We start from the raw sequence: 6,870 nt of genomic DNA on the forward strand, positions 1-6,870 counted from the left end.
ATTAAAATCTTCTGTATACTTCTCTGCATTGTGGTGAAATAAGTGAGAGTCTCATTACCATTTATTATATGTTGTGCATTGATGTCTATTGTGCAGATTAACTTCTGCATTGTGCGGCCAGAAATGTATGCTTCCACCTGCGCTAGCTTTCTGCATTGGCTCCTGTGTTATTCCACTGCTGAAACCACTCCACATACAGTTCTGCCAATGCATCACTGGTCTCTCTCCAGCTCTGAATCACTAGCTATAAATTAGCCTTTGACGCGGGAGGTGAGGCTTCTTCTAATCCTCTTCCAGAACTCTCACAGCCCTGTAAAAGGGAAGCGACTGTCTCCTGTCTTTTCCTGCTGCTTTAACCTACTCTGCCGTTTATTAAAAGCTGTAAACAGTCTCTCTGTGAAAGGGTTTTTGTTTTCTTAATGTTGTGGTTATAATATCTTGCATTGTATGAAGTTGTGCAAATAAACAATATTCAAAAAAAAAAAAAAAAAAAGCTGTAAACAAGCAATATGGCTCCCTTCCCTCCTGGGGTGGGATCTTTTTCCAACCCTTTGTCTGAATGTTATGGATGAGATGTCTTGGAGATGGGGGACACTTCCAGTTCCTCTCACTGTTACAGAAACAGAGGGGCAAAACCTGAATCTAAGGCTCTCTATATTATCTAGTTCAAGTCCTCTATCAAGAAGTAACCAAAAATATCCTGATAATATCCAGGGGCAGGGCTGGCGTTAGGGGATGGCAATCAGGGCATCTACGCTGGGCCCCCAGCCTGCCTGAAGCTGAAAAAAGCATAAGCCTTATGGTGGGCTTGTCACCTTCTCACCAGTTTCTTCCCTGGGCCCCTCCATCTCTAACACCAGCCCTGCCAATTAAAAGCATAGGCTGCTGACATCATCTATATGGTTAAATATTTACAACACAGAGGCCCCGATGCTCAAAGCTACCATGAGCATAAGCGTGTGGTTAATGCCGGGTATGTGTACACATTATTGTGTTTTACATGGTCAGAGGGCTGGAGCATGGTACTAATGTGCACTGTACAGATAGCCACAGATTGTATTAAAATGGATGTTATGGAGGCCAGTAAGTATTCTTTCACAATGCACAGACAGAAGCATTGCAATGTATAGATGGAAATGATGGCCTATAATGCCGAAAAGCTTTTGCTAAGTCAGGGGAAGAATAGAAGGTTTTTGGGAGAGGATTTTTTGTCAATTTTTCACATTGAACTGCTGGTTTTGTCTTTTTTTACATGTGGAAGGAGACAGACAGGAAGTAACAAACGTGCGCATGTCGAAGCACAACCAAAAGTAAAAGCACACATCAGTGCCTGGTCTTCTGCGCCTAAATGTGAACTTTGCAAAAGTTCCATGTGCTAATAATATTTGTGAAGCTCATATTTAGGTGCTGAAGAATAAACACTGATGTGTACTGACACTTCAGTTTTTGTTTGGGCATGTGCACAAGAGCCACGTTTACCGCAAAACCTTTGTGCACATGTAGGTTTTACCGTATGTCCAGATTTCCACGGACATGTCCTCCTTTTCAGGGCACTGTTAGGTATCCGGACTTTTTTTTTCTAGACAGCCCATTAGTCCTGGTTTCTGGGCTGGTGGGCTGGCTGGTAGGTTGTTTGGCAGGCGGCTGGGCTTGCCTTCTCCCCCTCCCCTTGCCTACCATAGCACACCCTGGTGGTCTGGTGGCCTCTTTGGAGCAGGAAAGAGGGAAGAACTCCATTCTTTCCTACCCATTGTCACTGAGCTTCCCGCTACCACCACTTCTTGAAATGGCTGCCGAGATGTCAAGTGGAAGTCTTGCGAGGCCATTGCTTGAAGTATCGGCAGCCGTTTAAATGTGGCAGCAGCGGGGAGGTTAGCAGTAGCGGGCAGGAAAGAGTGGGGTTCTTTCCTGCCCCGAAGAGGCCACTAGACCACCAGGGCTGCAAGTTAGGCCTGGGAGAGAAGGGAGCAAGTTGTTTGTGGATGGGAGGGAGAGAAGAGGAGGACATGCTGCATATGGATGGGAGGGAAAGGAGTGGGGACATGCTGCTCATGAATGTTTGTTTTTTTTTAGAAATGTACATCTTTTCTAATGTATTTAGACTGTGGAAGAAAATGCATTTCTGTTACTTTTACCAATATTTTCACTGCTTATAGAATCCCAGGGCTGCACGAGCCGCCCTAAAAACGCGAGACAGCTGGATGAGGAGACGAGGGGAAGAGCTGACCCACAGACCTTCGGACCCATTTGCTCTGCCTCGTGGAAACATCGATGACGATCGCACCGGACAGAAGAAACCAGAGACTAAGTAAATAAATAACTTCCTTACTTATAATTGGGTAGATAAGCTCACTTCCACTCCAGTCAATTAAACCCATGCAGTAGCTCATAGGTTTACAATTACTACCTTGAATGAACTAGATGACGGCTCGCTAAGGAAGTAGAAAGAGGGTCTGACTAGACTGGCTTCATAGATTACAATGGACTAGACAGACTCACACCACTCTTGTCTTGACAAACCCAGAGTGCGCCGGAGGTAACCGACCAGAGCTGGAGCCGGGTGAACTACCGGTATGATCAGGTGGGCTGGAGGCCGACCGCTGCTCCCTGCCGACCACGGGACAGCAACACCGCGCCGACCGAAACTCATCGACGAAATCCGAGGACCGGGCAACCATGCGGGGATCAATTTGCCAATTCCTGTGACCAACCCACGGGAGAATTGGAACGGACCCGATGAACGACGAATAGAAGCCCTGGAGCGCCGAAACGATCCCGAATTGCGTTGAACATCCAGGTTATGCACCGGAGAGCGGCCGCGATACAAGGAGATACGGGTCCTCTGCCTGCTTGCTTTTACTTTTGATTCTCATTTTTTTTCTCTTTCTTTCCCTCTTTCTCCATTTTGCATTGTAGCATGCCTGAATTTGCAAAATTGCCTCTTGATTTTGCCTGTTTGCATTTAATTTTACATTATAGCCTGCTTGACTGTGCTAATTTACCTATTGACTTAGCAAAAGACTGCTGCCTACTGCTGTGATTTTCATTTTGCATGGTAGCCTTGCCTGATGCTGTAAATTGCAAATTGCCTTCTGCTTTGATCTTCATTTTGCATTGCAGCCTTGCCTGATTCTGCAAATTGCAAAACTGCCTTTTGATTTTTCTTGTCTGCTTTTAATCTTGCTTCATAGCCTGCTTGAATGTGCTAATTTACCCTCTGACTGGCAAAGACCAGATAAGAACTGCTACTATTGGAGCCGACTCTGTGGATGCTTGAGCACCCAATATTGAGAAAATTCCTTGTATGTATCCAGGGAGGGGTTATTTTCATTGGGCTTAGCACCCCCAATAATTTTGAAAAGTTGGCTCCTATGACTGCTACCACTGTTGCTAAGACGCATATAACTCTGCCTACTTTGACTTTGCTTTATAGCCCGCTGACTTTGCTAAGTTACCTTTGATTTGGAAAAAGACCGATAAGAACTGCTACCACTGTTGCTAGGACACATATGATCCCGCCTGCTTTGCCTGCTTGCCTTGATTTTGCTTTATCGCCTTGATTTTGGTTTCGCAAAAGGTTTTGCTCTGCTTCTACAACTCTGCAGCACTGCCTTCAAACACACACCAAATGCCTCTTATATTGTTCTGCGTCTACGCTTTGACTCTATCTGCCCACCCTGTATATTGTATGCACCTGTACTACAATTGAATGCTACCCTTGCTACTTAATTGATAGCTTAAACGTCTAATTGCACCAACACCCTCAAACACATGGTAAGGTTAAACACAATAGTAATAAGCACTACTATACCTTGTTGAAATTTAATAACTGCTATGAACTACCTGTATTAAGCACAGCAATACCAGCAGAGACTATAATTATTGTCCTGGACCAATCGTTAAGACAGTCGAAGCAATACAGACATCACCAACACCCAACACACCCACAAGCACTGCCCACAAAACTGACATCACCAACAACACCCAACACTCCTACAAACACCATCCACAAAACCCAACATGAATACCAATAAGCTACTGATAATAATCTACCTCACCCCCATAATCTACCACGCATGGACCACCCCTAACATCAATAACAACCCAACCACAATCCACCAACTCTATGTACAAACCATCAACAACACACCAGACCAAAAACACAATAACCAACCTAAAGGAAAAAACTCCACATACGAACCTCACCAACAGAAAGAAAAAAGGAAAAACAACAACGACAAATTCAACCACCGAGAAAACAGACAACTAATAAAAATAAATACATCTAACCTCCCTACAATATCATACCGCTTCATCCGAATAGGATACATCAATGCAAGATCAGCAGTAAGCAACTCAACAGACATACTAGACTGGATTACAACAGAGAAATTAGACCTTCTGTTTATCACGGAAACATGGTTCCATGGCCCTACAGACCCCATCATAGAGACATGCCCACCAGAATACAAAATCACCCACTGGGCAAGAAAAGGAAAAAGAGGTGGCGGAATAGCCATAATTTACAAATCTGAGTTTACCATAACAACCACTGGCGAATCAACCACACCACAACTCGAGATTGCCTCAACAAGAATCACTCATCCAAACCTACAAGGACACCTCAACACGATACTACTCTACAGGCCACCAGGAAAATGGAAAGACTCCCATAAGCAACTTATGGACTTCATCTCCAATACATGTGTCTCTGCCTCTAATATCCTCATAATAGGAGATATCAACCTACACCTTGAGGACGATACCTCAACAGGCACACAAGAATGCAAAGACTTCCTAAACCTCTGGGATCTACACGCACCTAATAATCAACCAACACACGAAAAAGGACACACACTGGACATCATTACACACAAATTTGACTCAGACTCAACTCTCCTACTTACAGACACAAGATGGACACCCACACCATGGACAGACCACCACAAAGCGATGGTCTCCCTCCACTGGCGAAAAATACACAGAAACACAATTAACAAACATGAAAGAACAACATACACCACGAGAGGAAAAATAGACCCCACAACATTCTGGCAACAGGTCTACCAAAACGAATGGTCAACAAATACAGATACCATTCAATTCCTCCAAACATGGGATGACATATGCAGGACAACATTAGACACAATCGCCCCAATCCAAACTAGAACATCACACAGGAAAAAAACAAATCCATGGTTCACCGAAGAACTGAAAAAACTCAAAACACAAGTCAGAAAACTAGAACGCGCATGGAATAAAAAGAAAGACGAACACACGCTGAATGCCTGGAAATCACTCAGGAGGAAATACAAATATACCATCAAACAAGCTAAAAGACTACACTATAAAACAATGATTGGACCAAACTACAAAGACACACACAAACTCTTCTACCTTGTAAACAAACTGCTAGACACCACACCAGTAACAAACAATAGCAAAGATACACCAGGAGTCGACGACCTCGCAAAATACTTCAAGGAAAAAATCATACAACTACGACTCAAAATACCCACCAGCTCTACTGAATATACAACACTCCTAAATTGTCTAGACCCAGAAGACGGAATATACCCAGCAGACAGGATCTGGACCGAATTCGAACCACTATCAGAAGACCTCATCTCTAAAACGCTCAAAGGATTTGCCAAATCCCAATGCAAACTAGATGTCTGCCCAAACAACCTCATGAAATCAGCCCCTCAACAATTCATAATAGACCTCACTAACCATATGAACTTCATGCTACAAAATGGACTTTTCCCAAAAGAAAAAGGAAACATTTTACTCACCCCAATACCCAAAGATACAAAGAAAAACGCAAGCGAAATAACTAACTACAGACCAGTAGCATCAATACCATTAACAACCAAAATAACCGAAGGGGTGGTTACCAAACAACTTACAAACTACCTCAACAAGTTCTCCATACTACATGATTCCCAATCAGGATTCCGGTCAAATCATAGCACAGAAACAGTGTTAATTACCCTAATGACCAAATTTAAACAAATTATTGCAACCGGCACCAATATACTCATCTTACAATTTGACATATCAAGTGCCTTTGATATGGTAGACCACGAAATCCTATTACACATCCTCGAATACTTTGGAATCGGAGGCAATGTTCTAAACTGGTTCAAGGGGTTCTTAACCTCACGCTCATATCAAGTCACATCAAACTCAAATACGTCTGCTGCATAGACACCTGACAGTGGAGTACCGCAAGGATCCCCCCTCTCACCAACCATTTTCAATCTACTGATGACCCCCCTGGCAAAACTTCTATCAATTCATAACCTTAATCCATATATATATGCCGATGATGTAACGGTATATATTCCATTCAAAAAAGACATCAATGAAATCTCTAATGAAATCAGCCAAAGTCTACACATCATGAACACCTGGGCAGATGCATTCCGACTAAAACTGAACGCAGAAAAAACTCAATGCCTCATACTAACCTCCCAATACAACACGAAGAAATTTACCGCCATTAACACACCTAAACTAACTTTGCCAATCTCAGAAACTTTAAAAATCCTTGGAGTCACTATTGACCGCCACCTAACACTCGAAACTCATGCGAACAACACAACAAAAAAAATGTTCTACTCCATGTGGAAACTGAAGAGAATTAGATCATTCTTTCCAAGATCTGTCTTCCGCAGTCTAGTGCAGTCACTCATACTCAGTCACCTGGACTATTGCAACTCAATATACGCAGGATGCAAAGATCAAATACTGAGGAAACTTCAAACAGCCCAGAATACAGCAGCCAGACTCATCTTCGGAAAACCAAAATACGAAAGTGCAAAACCCTTACGGGAGAAACTACACTGGCTACCACTCAAGGAACGC

The sequence above is a fragment of the Microcaecilia unicolor genome, chromosome 8 (assembly GCF_901765095.1).
Source record: "Microcaecilia unicolor chromosome 8, aMicUni1.1, whole genome shotgun sequence".
Classification (NCBI taxonomy): Eukaryota; Metazoa; Chordata; class Amphibia; order Gymnophiona; family Siphonopidae; genus Microcaecilia; species Microcaecilia unicolor.